Genomic DNA, 968 nt, shown 5'->3' with positions numbered 1-968 from the left:
GGCTCGAACGTCATGCTGGACAGACGACATCCACTATTCTGACACCAAATGTAGTGGCGACTTCTGCCACCAAATGTATCAGGATGACCAAATGTAGCAGGAAGAGGTAGAAGGCACCATATTAAGACTCATTCGAGCTTTCCAAATGATTTATTTGTTTCCACTACAGTGCCCCATTCTCCTCGGTCCGCATCACAGGGTCCTGTGATGCTGAGGCCACCGCCCCAGTGCAGTGCAACGAGCTGCTGTGTGTCGGCCTTGTAGGACCACGTTGTCAGGGCTGTGCCAGCAGTCGGCTCAGCCGTCTTCTTCCCCATTGACTCAGCGCTGCTCCGCTGGGAGCCACCGAGCAGCCTGCTGCTTCCTTCCTCGCTGGGTAGCTGAGGTCGCGGCGACCACAAGCGCCCACTATCTGGCGTCCAAATCTGCAGCTGTCGCCTCGGGATGCACCCAGCATGTATTGGAAGCCAGGACAACTGCTCGCGGTAGCGAGCCGTGGAGTGGCCCACTGCTGGCTGGCTGGATATGGGCCCTGCGTCGGCCTCAGAGGGTCGAACCAGCAACCTGCCATGGAATGGAACGCTGGCGTCCCATTTGCTGCTGTGTGTAGCTGGTGGTGTGACACACTCCGTCGCCCAGGAGAGCTGCCACATTTAAATGACTCTCGTTAGAAAACGACACCTATTTATACTCGCCTGTGTGCCCCTGTTTTGCTAATGCACAGCTCCGAGTCACGTATTCATCACACCTAGGGTGCGCCAGTAGACCCCTTCTGCCTGTAGCTTGCGCCATGCATACCACTGTGTTTACTCTTCTCAGCGGTTCATCAGCCCTGTGGCCTCCATTCTATTTTGCAACCGCTGGTCGGCATAACTTATTGTCAACTGGCCCGTGCCTGGCTGTAACGTGTGCTCAGAATATTGCACAAAACTAACTTTCCCTATCCTAAACGGTGGTGCCACTACACT

Source organism: Schistocerca nitens, chromosome 4 (assembly GCF_023898315.1).
Source record: "Schistocerca nitens isolate TAMUIC-IGC-003100 chromosome 4, iqSchNite1.1, whole genome shotgun sequence".
NCBI classification, from domain to species: domain Eukaryota; kingdom Metazoa; phylum Arthropoda; class Insecta; order Orthoptera; family Acrididae; genus Schistocerca; species Schistocerca nitens.
Note: the sequence above shows the minus strand (reverse complement) of the source record.